General features: G+C 43.9%; 1 long non-coding RNA gene across 1 annotated transcript; it reads left to right on the top strand.

Annotated features, from left to right (window-relative positions):
* Positions 1-4221: 4221 nt before the first annotated feature.
* On the top strand, positions 4222-12695 carry LOC140720000 (uncharacterized). The gene is made up of 2 exons (XR_012097071.1): positions 4222-4296; positions 12340-12695. It is a non-coding gene; the product is annotated as an uncharacterized lncRNA (long non-coding RNA).
* The last annotated feature ends 3419 nt before the right edge of the window (positions 12696-16114 follow it).

Here is a 16114-nt window from a genome sequence, read left to right as displayed (position 1 = left end):
TGGTGCTAAACAGTCAACATAATCATTTCCCTCAACAGTGTGATGTGCAGGACCCATAATGTGCAGACATATAAATCAAACTTAATATATGAAATACCGTTTGACAAGTTTCCAACAGTCAATCTGAGCTACTGCCAGATTGACCTGTTTAAGACTCATCAAAACCGAAATGTATTCTGAGCAAATTATAAGGACCAATTTCCTCCATCCACTGTAAGCCTATACTGTTGGGAAAGAATTCTGCTTCCTATGCTGTTAAATGGCTATAATTCATTTCAGGCAATTCAGGCACACACAAACAGCCACACCAACATCCCCAGTTAACTTATCTTTTGATTCATCTGTAAAAATGGTTACTGTATGATAATAACTTTCATTAATATACTGATGAACCAACAGACTCTCAGGCAGAACCGAATCGGATCGTGTAACCTAAAATCAACTGAAGTCATTGGAAAAAGCAAGGTGGGGTTACAGAGAAAGCTACAGTGGGACATATTGTATCATCAAATACACCCATATTCCCAGCGTGGTAAGAACCCAGCCACCCAAAACAAAAAACACTCTTCTTGTGATGTCCCCAACCGTCCCCCAGCACACCTTTAACAGGATGATCATTTCCTTGCCCCCATAAATTAATCCAGTATGTTGACATCAACTTGAACCTCTGTTACTTTGAGGGCAATTGTCTCATTGCAATCAGTAAAGCCAAAACAGGGGACAACATTACTGCACCAGAACACAATTTTAAAAGTCTGTAGTTGTATCACATACAAACATTTTTAATTTGAAGATGAAGCTGATCCATAAGCCACACAGACATAATAAAGAACAGATCAAATTAAACAAATATAATTGGTCAACAAAGATTTTCATGTTGCACCCAAGAATACCCACATAGATGTCTGAGGAGATTTAAAGCTCCTTTACATTTATCAATTATTTTACTGATAGGTGCTTCCATGTCAGCTTATTATCCATCCACATACTGAGAAATCTTACCACTGACACTTCCTCAAGATATTAATCATATAATTTAAAATCAAGTGCAAGTCTATTAATGCTGTTTGTAAACCACGTAATGTGTTTTAACGACTGAAAGCTTAAGATTATCATCAATCGGCCCACTGTTTGACCTATTAATTGTAAATTGCAATTAATACCTCTAATCTATAAAGCTACGTCATCTGTATATTGTGATTTACCCAGGGTATCCCATTTTCCCATCTCAGAGAATATATCGTTAATCATAATATTAAATAATGAATACTGCCTTGTGGGATCCCATTCTCTATCTCATAGAAACACAAACATAACATGCCGACCGGTACTTGGACAGTCCATCCAAAAAAAAACTCAGAAAAATTATACAATGTCCCCCTCACTCCTAATTTAATCAAAAGTCCTTTCTTCCATATCATTTCCCTTTTCAGTATCAGGAAATACTGCTATTACAACATCTTTATTTAATTGTGCTTTCCGAATATCATCTTCCAAACCTCAAACTGAATCTAATGTCATTTCACCCTTCCAAAATCCACTCTAATAAAACACTTTATCACCACTCTTTCCAAAATATAACTCAAGCGCTTGATTACCATACATTCCATAAGTTTACATAAATGAGACATTCACGATATAGGCCCTTAACTAGAAGGATCAGATGGGGATCTGCCAGGTTTTAGAATAGGCACTACTATTTCCATTTTCCATGAGGAAAGTAGATGCACAATTCAAACATTTAATATTTTCACAAAAGAGAATTATATACAATTACAATTTCAAATATCACTCTGTCCTGGGGACACGACCTGCATTATTAATAGACTTCTTAAATTCATACAAAGAAATTGCTACAGCTGACTTCCAGCACATCAGGGTATTCACTGAAAAACATATCCTTTCATTGTTTAACTTCTTCACTTAAATTATCCTGATTATGAATCTCAGCAAATGACCCAGCCAGTAACACAACCTTCCCTGTTTCAGTAACAATCATTTTGCCCTCATTAATCAACACTGGAATATTATGATCCCCACAAATCCCCCCATTTTCTAAATCGTATCCCAAACAATTCCAAGTTTGATATCCCTTCCAATATTATCTCCATATAAACTCCAGTAAATCACCTACTTCCTCACAACGGCCTTTGCCCTTTTATTGTTAATAATGTAACTCGGAGACTGATGCACCATCACATAAAAACTCACATTTCTCCCAATTTGCTTCCTGTCCCGTTATAAATCCAAATCCAAACTCATAAAGACAGGAAAGCTGACTGACGTTCACATAAACTAATCACCCTCCGAGTTCCCTTTTGAGCGACAGTCTCTACAGCCAATGACAGCAGGGGTCAGTGTTAAATCTGAGCTACGAATGGCTGGAGGAAATCGGCCCATGATCAGCCCCTCCTCTTCCGCTCCATCGCAATGGCGGTGATCAGCGATTCGCTTCTGTCGGTGTAGCCGGCCTCGGCGCCCACAGAGACGTGTCCGATTCCCCTTCGCGCCTCAGTGGGTCTGATTCGGTGACGTTTGTGGTGGCTGACGAAACATGCTTTGACAGGGAGCGAACGAGGACCATGACTACAACTCCCAGAAGGCCCCACTGATGACGTTGTGGTGTTGTTTAGGGGTAAGGTATAAAAGCAAAATGGAGGAAAGTGTAATGCATTACGTTTTCTCTACTGTGTCGTGCCTTCAATTAAAAAAAATAAATTGAAAGATATATTCCAGCGAGAAATAGATAGAACATAGAACAATACAACACAGTACAGGCTCTTCGGCCCACAATGTTGTGCCGACCCTTAAACTCTGCCTCCCTAAGCTTAAATTCCTCCATATACCTGTCTGGTAGGCTCTTAAATTTCACTAGTGTATCTGCCTCCACCACTGACTCGGGCACTCTCCAAGTTTAAAATCTTCCTCTAATATCCCCCTTGAACTTCCCTCCCTTTACCTTAAAACCATGTTCTCTTGTATTGAGCAGTGGTGCCCTGGGGAAGAGGCGCTGGATGTCCACTCTATCTGTTCCCCTTAATATCAACTATACCTCTATCATTTCTACTCTCAGCCTCCTTCTCTCCAGAGAGCAAAGCCCTAGCTCCCTTAATCTCTGATCATAATCCATACTCTCTAAACCAGGCAGCATTCTGGTAAATCTCCTCTGTACCCTTTCCAATGCTTCCACATCCTTCTTATAGTGAGGTGACCAGAACTGGACACAGTACTCCAAGTGTGGCCAAACAAGTGTTTTATAGAGCTGCATCATTACATCGCGACTCTTAAACTCTATCCCTCGACTTATGAAAGCTAACACCCCATAAGCTTTCTTAACTACTCTGTTTACCAGTGAGGCATGTAGACATGTAGCCCCAGATCCCTCTGCTTCTCCACACTTCCAAGTATCCTGCCATTTACTTTGTACTCTGCCTTGGAGTTTGTCCTTCCAAAGTGTGCCACCTCATGCTTCTCCAGGTTAACTCTATCAGCCACTTCTCAGCCCACTCCTACATCCTATCAATGTCTCTCTGCAATCTTTGACAATTCTCTGCACTATCCACAACACCACCAACCTTTGTGTCTTCTGCAAACTTGCCAACCCATCCTTCTACCCCCACATCCAGGTCGTTAATAAAAATCAAGAAAAGTAGGGGTCCCAGAACTGATCCTTGTGGGACACCACTAGTCACAACCCTCCAATGCGAATGTACTCCCTCCACCACAACTCTCTGCTTTCTGCAGGCAAGCCAATTCTGAATCCACCTGGTCAAACATCCCTGGATCCCATGCCTTCTGACTTTCTGAATAAGCCTACAGTGTGGAACCTTATCAAATGCATTACTAAAATCCATGTAGATTACATCCACTGCAGTACCCTCATCTATATGCCTGGTCACCTCCTAAAAGAACTCCATCAGGCTTGTTAGACACGATCTGCCCTTCAGAAAGCCATGCTGACTGTCACCTATCAGACCATGATTCTCTAAATGCCAATAGATCCTATCTTTGTGAATCGTTTCCAACAGCTTTCCCACCACAGATGTAAGGCTCAATGGTCTATAATTGTCCGGACTATCCCCACTACCCTTTTTGAACAAGGGGACAACATTCGCCTCCCTCCAACTCTCCGGTACCATTCCCGTGGACAATGAGGACATAATGATCCTAGCCAAAGGCTCAGCAATCTATTTCCTCGCCTCAGATGCAGAACCGGGAAGTGGCAGATGGAGTTCAACACAGATGAAGAGATTCATTTCTGCAGGTCAAATTTGAACACAGAATATAATATTAATGGTAAGACTCTTGGCAGTGTGGAGGGTCAGAGAGATCTTGGGGTCCATGTCCATACGACACTCAAAGCTGCTGTGGAAGTTGGCAGTGTTGTTAGGAAGGGGTCTGGTGTGATGGCCTTCATCAACCGTGGGATTGAGTTCAAGAGCTGTGAGGTGATGTTGAAGCTATATTTCTCCTAACCTGTACATAAGTAATTGTACCTCAACACGGCAGGGCTGTGGGCTTAGTTGGACCCCACTTGGGAGTCCTGTGTTCAGTTCTGGTGGCCTCACTACAGGAAGGATGTGGATACTATAGAGAGTGTAGAGTAGATTTACAAGGATGTTGCTCTTGGATTGGAGAGCATGCCTTATGAGAATAGACTGAGTGAACTTGGCCTTTCCTACTTGGAGCGATGGAGGATGAGGGGTGACCTGATAGAGGTGTATAAGATGATGAGAGGCTTTGACCATGTGGATAGCCAGAGGCATTTTCCCAGGCTTGAAGTGACTAACACGAGGGGACGTAGTTTTAAGCTGCTTGGAAGTCGGTACTGAGGGAATGTCAGGGGTGAGTTTCTTACACAGAGAGTGGTGGGTGCATGGAATGCACTGCCTGCAGCGATGGTGGAGGTGGATACAATAGGATATTTTAAGAGACTCTTAGATAGGTTCATGGAGCTTAGAAACATAGAGGGATATACGATCAGGAAATCCTAGGCAGTCTCTAGAGTAGGTTACATGGTCGGTACAACATTGTGGGCTGAAGAGCCTGTAATGTGCTGTAGATTTCTGTGTTCTGTGTCAAAGACAGGCAGAGGGATTAGTTTAAATGGACAGGAGGACAGCATGGTAAGGTTGGGCCGAAGGGCCTGTGTTAGTGCCGTAAGGGAGCGGTTCTGTCCCAACCATCGACTCTATTCCCCTCAACAGATGCTGCCTGACTTGACAACGTTCTTGAAAAGTTACATTCAGTTCCGCTTAGCATTCTGTACAAAGGATGTTTTGTGCTGGAAGAGTGCAGAGGAGATTCATCATGATTGAGGGGGCTTGTGTTCATAAGTCCATAAGGCATAGGAACAGAATTAGGCCATTCAGCCCATCGAGTCTGCCGCCTTTCCATCATGGCTGATCCCAGATCGCACTCAATTCCAGATATCTGACCTCCCGCCATATCCTTTGATGCCCTGACCAATCAGGAAACGACCAACTTCCGCCTTGAATATACCCACACACTCGGCCTCCACCACAGTCTGTGGCAGAGCATTCCACAGATCCAATACACCTTGGCTAATACAAAAAATAAGCTACTTACCTCTGTTTGAAAAGGTGGCCCCTCGACTTTGTGGCTGTGCCCCACCACAGGAAATACCTTCTCCACATCCACCTTATCCAGTCCTTTCAACATTCGGTAGGTTTCAATGAGATGCCCCGCATTTTTCTGAGTTCCAGTGAACACAGGGTCAAAGCTGCCAAGTGCTCCTCATGTTTTAACTCCTTCATTCCCGAAACCATCTTTCTGAACCTCCTCTGGATTCTCTCCAATGACAACACATCCTGTCTGAGATGTGGGGTCCAACACTGTTGAGAATACTCCAAGTGCGGCCTGTCTCGTGTCTTATAAAGCCTCAGCATTATCTCGTTGCTGTTATATTCATGGGGCGAGATTGGACTGGGTTGATCTACAGGGGGATCTTGGAATCCGAGTTCATAACTCCCAGATAGTGGTTCCATTGTCAGACAGTTATGTTGCAGTTGTATAAATCTCTAGTTTACCCACATCTGGAGAATTGCATTCGAATACAGGAATAATGTGGAGGTTTTGGATGGTGAGTGAAAGAGGCTTAACAGGATGCTGCCTGGATAAAGTGAGACCGGACAATCTCGGGTAATTTTCTCCGGAGTGGCAGAGGCTGAGGGAGGTCTCACAGACGTTTACAGGAATGTGAGAGACACAGACAGAGTGGACAGCCGGGATTGTTTATCTAAGGAGGAAATGTCCAATGCCAGTGGGCATGCACTTCAGGAGAAAGGGGGAACACATCCTCATTGGTCCTTTTTGCACTATTGAAGTATTTTGTAATTTAGTGTAATTTTGTATCTTTTCTCTGCATAGCTGCTGTTGGAAAAAAACAATTAGAAAAGTCAATGATGTTAAAAACCTGACTCAGGATGTTTAAAGGAGATTTGCGTTTCAAGTTTTGTTTTTCATTCCCATCGTGGTGGGTGTCTGGAGTGAATATCAGGTGGTGATGGAGGCAGATGCGAAAGAGGCTATCAGATACCACGTGAATGTGAGGAGAATGGAGGGATGTGTTCCTTGTGTAGGCAGAAGGGATTGGTTTAGTAAGGCATGAAATGACCAGTTCAATGGGTTCAGAACAACACAGTGAGCAGAAGGGCCTGTTCAAGGACAAGTACAGCAAGCAGAGCAGGTAAACTGGATAAAGTGATCCCACTCAGAGAATAGACTGTGACGTCAGTGGATATATACCGGCGTCACAGTTCTCTCACCAAAGACACTTCACTGCTGGATAAAATGAAGTTTATGACGTTTATAACCGATGTGGTGAATTGTACTGATCAGACATCTCATCCTACTGAGGAAATTAAAATGATTGTGAAAGCTGCAGAAAGGTATCTTGGTGTAACTGGTGTTTTGTGGGAACCTGTAAATGAAGCTCTGATTTGTGGGGGTTTCTGCATCCCAGTCTACTTGTGAAGATATGTAATGGAATTGAAATATTGAAGTGAAATGCAAGAAGCCTGATTTTACATGGTCAACACTTTCAGCAGTTTATTTCCGATTTGTCAGATTCTTCCGATGTTATATCTGTTCAGGAAACCTGCACATTTTAAGTTTTATTGCTGTGCAGGATTATATTGTCGTTTGGCTTGACAGGTTAGTTGGTAGAGGCATGGTGTTGTCAGTTTTATAAGGAAAGGGGCAAAGTATAGTGTTGTGAATGGGAATAAAATGTATCATGAACTTGTAGAAAATCTTGATTCAACAGTTATGTGTGTAATTTTCTTTTGTGAGAATATTAACTTTCTGAATCGTATTTGGAGGTTTGGCCATCGACTTTTCTCATGGAAAATGGTTGTAGTAGTTCCCATTCTAAAACCCGGATCTCCCCGTCTGATCGTCCTTCTTGTAGACCAATATCATTAAAGTCTCATTTATGTAAACTTGTGGAATGTATGGTAATTGAGTGTTTGAATTATATTTTTGATAAAAGAGGTCATTTCACGTTTTATCAGAGGGGAATTTGGAACGGTAGAATAAGACCATAAGACAAAGGAGCAGAAGTCGGTCATTCGGCCCATCGAGTCTGCTCTGCCATTTTATCATGAGCTGATCCATTCTCTGATTTAGTCCCACTCCCCCAACTTCTCACCATAACCTTTGATACCCTGGCTACTCAGATACCTAGCAATCTCTGCCTTAAATAACATTGGAATCAGTTTGGGTTTGGAAGATCATATTAGGAAAGTACAGTTAAATAAAGAGTTGTAATAGCAATATTTTTGATATTGAAAAGGCAAATAATATTTATTGATGGACTTTTGATAAATTTTTGGAAATGCAATTGAGAGGGCTATTGTACAATTTTTTCTGATTGTTTCTATTTGTACGTCTTGTAATGGTCTGGATGGGCAAGTATGACATTGAATACATTTTTATATTTGGAAGATGGTATTAGTAAAACCAGTTAAATATAGATGTTGTAACAGCAGTATTTTTACTATTCAAAAGGCAGATGTTATTTATGGAAGGAAAGAATTTTTAATAAATTTTGGAAATGAGGATGGAAGGGCTGGTATCTAACTTTGAGTTGTTTTAATTGAACGTTTTGTGTCAGGTATGGGTGGGAAAGTTATATTCAGGTTGTTATGAGATAGAAACTGGGATCCCACAGGCAGTATTTATTATTTTATATTACAATTAATATTTTTTTCTGAGATAGGTTTATCGTTGTGTAAATCTCTATATGCAGATGATGGAGGTTTATTGATTAGAGGTAGAAATTTCAATGTTACTGTATATAGGATGCATTCGCAATTAATAAGGTCGAAAAGTCGGCAAGTAGATGGGTCAAGTTATGTGCTTTACCAACAGGATTAATGAACCTGCACTTGATTGGAAATGATAGGAACTAATATGGTCAAACTCCTTAAAAGGTGTCAGTGGTAAGATTTCCAGGCATGTGGACGGATAATAAGCTGACATGGAAGCACCGGATAAGAAAATAATTGATTAATATAAAGAAACATTAAATATGCTCAGTTATCCCTGCGGGTATTCTAGGGTGTTACATGAAAGTATTTGTTGACCAATCTCATTTGTTTAATTGGATCTGTTCTTGATTATGGTTGTGGTTTATAGATCAGCTTCAGTTTTAACTTTATAATGTTTGGGTGTGATACAAGCACAGGCTTTGAGATTGTGTTGTGGTGCAGTAAAGCTATCCCCTGTTTCGGCTTTACTGCATTGGTCAGGCCTAATCTGGAGTATTGTGTGTAGTTTTTGTTACTGGCCTGAAGGAAAGTTATCAACAACATTGAAAGAGTGGAGAGAAAATTTACAATACGTTTGCTGGGACTTGAGGACTCGAGCTTTAGGAAAAGCTGAGGACTTTATTGCCTTTAGTGTTGGAAAATGAAGGGGGATTTTGCAGATTTATACCAAATTATGAATGCTGTTGACAGGGTAAATGCAGGCAGGATTTTTCCTCTGAGTTTGGGTGAGATGGGAACTGGAGGTCGCAGTTTAAGGGTGAAAGGTGAAATATTTAAGAGGAACCTGAGTGGGATTTCCTTCACTCAGAGGGTGGTGAGGGTGTGGGAAGAGCTGTCAGTGGAAGTTATGGATTTCACTGCAGAGAAGTTTGGATCGGTACATGGACGGGAGGGGTATTGAGGGCCATGGTCCAGTTGCGGTTATGGGACTCGGCAGAATAACAATTCGGTACGGACTAAATGGGGAAAAAGGGTTTGTTTGTTTGTTTGTTATAGTGCTCTCTGACTCCAAATAAAGTGTCGATGAAGGGGAATTGGTTGGGGCTGTTGTCGGGAAGCAAACGATGTGCTTTCAGGATTTCCTGCTCGGAATAGAAGTGAATTGATACTGGATACCCATGGTCAAAGTGTGGCGATCAGAGCCAGGGATTGTAAAGTTGTAAAATATCTCTTTCCTCCTCTTTGGCTCAAACTCTCCCCACTCTCCTGCCCCCATTTTCACCCCTTCCCACTTTTGCCACCTCTGCTTCCCCGTTCCCTCACTGTCTCTTTCTCTCCATCTCTTGTCTCCCACTCCCTCATTCTCTCTTCCTCCTCTCACCTCACCTATTTCCCTCTCTTCCACACACACTCTCTCTCTCCTCTCTTCATCCGTTCCCTTCCCCACTGACACACCTTGTCCTCAGCACATTCCTCCCTACCCTACCCACTCACTCACTCCCCTTCTTCTCTCCCTTATTGTCTCTTTCTCCCTTTCTACCCAACGCTTCCCCTGCCTCTCACCTTCACCCCAATCCCTCCATTACTGCAGCTCGTTTTCCCGGCCACCCTCCCGTCCCCACATCCCCCACCCCGCACTGTGATGACGGTTGACTCGCACAGTGAATTGTCTGATGTTGTACAATTCTTCGGTTGTTTTGGACAGTGACAATGTTCTCTCAGAGATGAAGGCTTGTGGTTTCCGGGAGAGGCCAGTTTGTTCCCTTTTTATGTGCTACAGAATAGGCGGGGGAGGGGAGTGTGGAGGAGAGAGAGAGAGACTAAATATATATAGCGTCAATCTCTTTCTCCCTGTCCTCCTCTCTTCACCCGTTTTCATCCCCACTTCCCCACTCTTTCCTCCACACATTCCTCCCTAATCGTCCCCCTTTTCTGTCGCCTGTTTCCCCGCTACCCACCCGTCCCCACATCCCCCACCCCGCACTGTGATGACGGTTGACTTGCACAGTGAATTATAGATGTTGTGTCATTCTTCATTGTTTGGAAAGCAGCAATGTTCTCTCGGAATATGAAGGCTTGTGGTTTCCGGGAGAGGCCAGTTTGTTCCCTTTCTGTGTGCTACAGAATAGGCGGGGGAGGGGATGTGGAGTAGACGGGATAGCCGTGTGTTCTCAGTGGCTACGCCGTCACGACAAAGACCGAGCACTCTCTGCGAGCTGGTCTCTGACACAAACACATACACCCCCCCCCCACACACACACACACACACACACTCTCTCTCACACTCACACACACACACACACACACACACTCTCACACACACACACACACACACACACACACACACACACACACACACACACACACACACACACACACACACACACACACACACACACACACTCCCTTCAACTTCACATTGGCGTTCACCCCACTTCCCAAAAATATCTCGTTCCTCCTCTTTGGCTCAAACTCTCCCCACTCTCCTGCCCCCATCTTCACCCCTTCCCACTTTTGCCACCTCTGCTTCCCCATTCCCTCACTGTCTCTTTCTCTCCATCTCTTGTCTCCCACTCCCTCATTCTTTCTCTTCCTCCTCTCCCCTCACCTATTTCCTTCTCTTCCACACACTCTCTGTCTCTCTCCTCTCTTCATCTGTTCCCTTCCCCACTGACACACCCTTGTCCTCAGCACATTCCTCCCTACCCTACCCACTCACTCACTCCTCCTTTATCTTGTTGTCTCTTTCTCCCTTTCTACCCAATGCTTCGCCTGCCTCTCACCTTCACCCCAATTCCTCCTTTACTACAGCTTGTTTTCCCGGCCACCCTCCCGTCCCCACATCCCCCTCCCCGCACTGTGATGACGGTTGACTCGCACAGTGAATTGTCTGATGTTGTGCAATTCTTCGTTTTTTGGACAGTGACACTGTTTTCTCGGAAGATGAACGCTTGTGGTTTCCGGGAGAGGCCAGTTTGTTCCCTTTTTATGTGCTACAGAATAGGCGGGGGAGGGGAGTGCGGAGGAGAGAGGAGAGAGAGAGAGAGACTAAATATATATAGCCTCAATCTTTCTCCTTGTCCTCCTCTCTTCATCCGTTCTCATCCCCACTGCCCCACTCTTTCCTCCACACATTCCTCCCTAACCTTCCCCCTTTTCTGTCGCCTGCTTTCCCGACCACCCACCCGTCCCCACATCCCCCACCCCGCACTGTGATGACGGTTGACATTCACAGTGAATTATAGATGTTGTGTAATACTTCATAGTTTGGAAAGCAGCAATGTTCTCTCAGAAGATAAAGGCTTGTGGTTTCCGGGAGAGGCCAGTTTGTTCCCTTTCTGTGTGCTGCAGAATAGGCGGGGGAGGGGGTGTGGAGTAGATGGGATAGCCGTGTGTTCTCAGTAGTTACGCCGTCACGACAAAGACCGAGCGCCGTCTGCGAGCTGGTCTCTGACACAAACACACACAGACACACAAAGAGACGGACAGACTCATACGAGGACGCATATAAACACACAGAGATGCAGACATACAAAAATACTTTCAAAATGAATGCAGTTTGCATTTTCAGCGTTTTAAGATGGAGACAGCTATTTTGTGAACTGTTGGAAATGATTCTTTCTCTGGGATAATCTAGTGTGCTTGTGGGGATGTCAGCGGGTTTGGGGGTTCACATGGAAATGGGTTTGCACATTGATTTGCGGATGTGCGAAGGTTTCAGGGTATGTTGGTGAATATGGATTTTGGAGTGTCGGTGAATTTGGGGGTCACACTGCTTTGGGCATTTGAGGGTGCACGGGGATTTGGGAGTATTCAGGGCTGCGCACAGATTTGAGTGTCTCAGCGGATTTGGGGTTGCACACGGATTTGAGGATTGTGCTGACTTAGAAATGTTTTGGAGAATATGGGGTGCACAGGGATTTGCGCAGACATAGGGGTTTGTCAGTGAATATGGGGATGTTGGTGGATTTGCGGGCACCCACTGACACCGGGGTGAGGATGGTTTGGGGAGGAGCGTAGATTTAAGGGGATGTCAACTAGAATATGGGGACTATGCATGTGGACGTGTGTTTGAAATTTAAACTTTGTTCTTGCTACTTTTCAGGAGGAGGCAGCTGTTTTGTGAACACAGTTCTTAAATATTCTCTCTCTCTTCGGCTGTCACTCAGAAACCAGCTCCAGCCTCTGAAAGTGACACTCAGAGTTAAGGAAACAGGAGCTGGTAACAGGTGTGTCGGTTGCTTTGGGGTGCACACTGACTGGAGGGTTGAATGTGGGTTTTTTTTTGGTGAGCACAGATTTGTGGGTGCACACCGATTTGCAGATATGTGAAGAGTGGGTGTGTTGGCGGATTCGGGGCTGACCACTGACTTGGGGAAACCGGTGGATTTCGAGGTGTTACAAATCTCATGGTTGTTCCCTTTATACAGACTTCAATAATAAATGCAATATGAACTTTGACCTCTTTTTTTGATTTTTATTAATGGAGACAGCCATTCCGTGAAATGATTCCTGCACTTAATGTGTATGTGGGGTTGTGTGCAGATTTAGAGCTGTGACGAGTCTCAAGGCAAATTTACACTGGCAGCATATTCAATTGATCCCAACCTTTGTTGAGACAACTGACTCCCACATATGGTTAAATATTAACTCATTAATGTAATCACAATCTGTCACCGTGGGGATTGCGCCGGTCAGACGTTATCAGGTGATGAGCCGGTGAAATATCCGGTCACCTCGGGGCTTCAGTTCATTAATAAAGCCGCGTCCTGAGCACACGGCAGAGGCGGCCGCAGTGTCTCCGGTCCGGGCTCCAGCTCCTCACATTCACCGCCTCATCTCCCAGGTGTTTCTAAGGTGAGGACATGTTCGGCACAGCAACCTCCTGTTTTGTGCCAGAGGTTTCTATGTTTATTCCCGGGCGGATTGTCCCATCGACCGGCAGCTCCGGGAGGTTACCAGAGTGTGTGTGTGGGACGGGGCAAAGCACCGGCCTGGAAACTCGGTACCTCATTGGATCCGTCAGATGGCAGTCAAAGAATTACTGCTGAATGCCGCTCGCCCATTGGTCTGCAAATATGCCCATTAGTTCCCATTCCCGCCCACCGAACTCGCAGCCCGACGTTGCCAGAAAGTGGCGGAGATCTAGTCGACACATACAAACAAGCTGGAGGAACTCAGCAAGTCGGGAAGCAACATTTCGGTCCGAGACCCTTCGGCAGGACCACTTTGATGGCGACGGTCTAGCCGGATGCTGGTTGGCTAATCCATTGTCAATCACACCAGTCTCCGCCTTCTTCTTGTATAATTGGCTGACGTGAAGAACGAGGGCGGGGTTTGTATAAACAGCGGCGGTCACTCCAATTTGAAGCCCGCATCCCGGATACGAACTGGACTGGAGTGCGGTGCAGAGAATTGGGACATAAAACCCTCACTGCTTCCCTTTTCAAATGATACCTAAATTACCCCCCCAAAAGTCCTATAGTTTGTACGTAACAAAACACAATAGCGTGAGTTAAATTAAAATTATTGCCATTTTTAAAATGAAAACTACATACCCAGAATGATGCTTCCCAACACGAACAAAGAAATACAGTAATTAGGCATAGTGTGTCAAATTCCAAGTCATGTCAATTCCTTACCTTCTTGTTTCATCCACAATCTTCCATAAACACAACAGGTAAGTATTCTGTAAAGGTGTCTCCATTGGTGCCCTTTATCCCACCAGTCTTGACATAATTCTTAACCCACCAACCCCTTAGCTTCTGATATGTTAGTTGAAATATTAACAGCTTTTGTAACTGTTTGCAGGATAAACTAATATTCTGCGGATGAAATAATGTTTGATGAATTTCCGACAGTAAATCTGTCCTACTGCGAGAATTACCTGTTTTAAGACTCATTAAAACTGAAAAGGTATCTGAACAAATGACAACTTTACATGAACAAATTTCCACCTCCCACTGTAAGCCTAAAACGAGGGAAACAAATTCTACTATATATACTGATAAATGGTTGGTAAGTTGTTTCTTTATCGTTACTTGCAATTCATGAACAAAAAAACAGCCACACCGTCGTCCTAGTTAAGTTATCGTTTGATTCTTCTGCAGCAATGTTTAACACATCATAATAATTTTCCACAATATACCACGAAGTAAGATTCTCAAGCAGAACAGAATCCTGAGACCTCATTAAAACGTGTATCCTAAAATCAACTAAAGGCATTGAGAAAAACAATGTGGGGTTACCAAGAACGTGACAGTGGGACATATTGCATAATCCAACAAACCCATATTCCCAGCATGATTAGAACCCAGTCCCTGGACAACAAGCTGTGTGAACTGACAGCCAGAATCTCTCACCAGCGGGAAACAAAATAATGTAACGTTTTGTGCTTTGTGGAGACCTGGTTGACGGAGGAGATACCGGACCACGCCATCGAACCCTCTGGGTTCTCCCTGTTCACTGTGGACAGGTGGAAACCCCTCACTGGGAAGAGTAAAGGAGGTGGGGTATGCTTCATTGTCAACAATGCTTGGTGCAACCCCCAGAATATGCATGTGCTCCAATCCTTTGTTGCCCAGATGTGGAGCAGCTGTTTAGACCCTACTGGCTGCCCAGGGAGTTCACGGTGTTATCATCACAGCAGAGTACATTCCGCCCCAGGCTGATACAGACCTGGCTCTCAAGGAACTGTACGAAACCCTCAACACACTGAAGACTGCCCACCCAGAGGCTGCCTTCATTGTCGCCGTGACTTTAATCCAGCATCGCTGACTGAAGTCCCTCCGAAGTGTTGTCAGCACATCCAGGTGAGCGCTCGTGGAGCTGGCACACTCGATCTTTCCATAACGCTTACAAAGTGCTCCTCCGACCACACTTCAACAATCAGATCACTCTCTGATCCGGCTTCTGCCGATGTACAGGCAAAAGCTGAAACAAGAGGCGGCCATAGGTGATCCGTCCACTGCTGGTCCGACCAATCGGTCTTCATGCTGCAGGACCGCTTGGATGACATCAATTTCTTTAATATACCAATGAACTAACAGATTCTCAGGCATAACAAAATCCTGAGACTTGCTTAAATCATGCATCCCAAAATCAATAAAGGCATTAAAAAAACAAGTTGGGGTTACTGAGAATGCCACAGTGGAACATATTGCATAATTCAACGAACCCACATTCCCAGCGTAATAAGAACTCAAGCACCCAAAACTATAACACTCTTCTTGTGATGTTCCCAACAGTCCTCCGACACACCTCTAACAGGATGATCATTTCTTTGCTCCTTCAAATTAATCCAGTACGTTAACATTAAATTCAATCTCCGTAAAATCAATCAGTAAACCTGAAACAGGAGACGGCCTTACTGCACCATAACAGAATCTTAAAGCCTGTGCTTGTCTCACAGCCAAACATTTGAAAGTTGGAGATGAAGCTGATCCATGAGCCACAGAATCAAGACAAGATCTAATGAAACAAATGTAAATGGTCAGCAGAGATTTTCATGTCGCTCCCGAAGAATATCCACAGAGACACCGAGAATATTTATTGCTCCTTTATATTTATCAATTATTTTACTGATACGGTGCTTCCATGTCAGTTCATTGTGCATCCACCTGCCTGGGAATCTCACCACTGACACGTCTTCAAGAGTTTGATCAGATGATTTCAAATCAAGCGCAGGTCTATTAATCCTCTTTATAAAACACTTGATTTGTGTTTTTTGCCACTGAAAGCTTAAGTCCCATCGATTTGCCAACTGATTAATTGGCTAATGGCATCCTATATACAGTTAAAATCACATTTCTATTTCTAATCCATAAACCTTCATCATCTGCAAATAGAGATTTACCTACCCCTGTACCTATCTCAGAGAA

Source organism: Hemitrygon akajei, unplaced genomic scaffold, assembly GCF_048418815.1.
Source record: "Hemitrygon akajei unplaced genomic scaffold, sHemAka1.3 Scf000034, whole genome shotgun sequence".
Taxonomy (NCBI): domain Eukaryota; kingdom Metazoa; phylum Chordata; class Chondrichthyes; order Myliobatiformes; family Dasyatidae; genus Hemitrygon; species Hemitrygon akajei.
The sequence above is the reverse complement of the archived record's forward strand: the minus strand, read 5'-3'. Positions and strand labels throughout refer to the sequence as shown.